Raw genomic sequence first — 481 nt, 5'->3', positions numbered from 1 at the left:
AACATGAATAAAAAAAAAAAAAAAAAAAAAAGGGAAAAAGAAAAAAATTAAGCCCCCCCCCCCGCCCAACACAAAACCACCCAAACCACCTCAACGGGTTCAGCAGCAAGCAGGTAGGTGCGGTAGGGCGCGGGGAAGGGAAAAAAAGGAAAAGAAATCGACACCACCACCCCCCCCCCCAAACCAACCAATCAAACAAGAAAGCCCCCCCCCCCCCCCAACCACGAACAGAAAAACAAGACTAGAAAAAAGGAGGCCGAGGTGTACCACCGGTGCTACACCTCCCCCGCCCCACCTGCCCCTCCTCCTCCCCCCCCCCCCCCCCCCCCGGGCGGCCGGCTGAAGCCAGGTCTACCATCGGCAATACATGTAAAGGCCCGTCCCCTCCGTAGCCACGGCGTTTTACACACACACACACACACACACACACGCACACACGCACGCACGCACGCACGCACCCCCCCGGGCCAGCAGGTGGAGG

This window comes from Lathamus discolor, unplaced genomic scaffold (assembly GCF_037157495.1).
Source record: "Lathamus discolor isolate bLatDis1 unplaced genomic scaffold, bLatDis1.hap1 Scaffold_78, whole genome shotgun sequence".
In the NCBI taxonomy this organism is placed as follows: Eukaryota; Metazoa; Chordata; class Aves; order Psittaciformes; family Psittacidae; genus Lathamus; species Lathamus discolor.
This window is presented reverse-complemented; position numbering follows the sequence as displayed.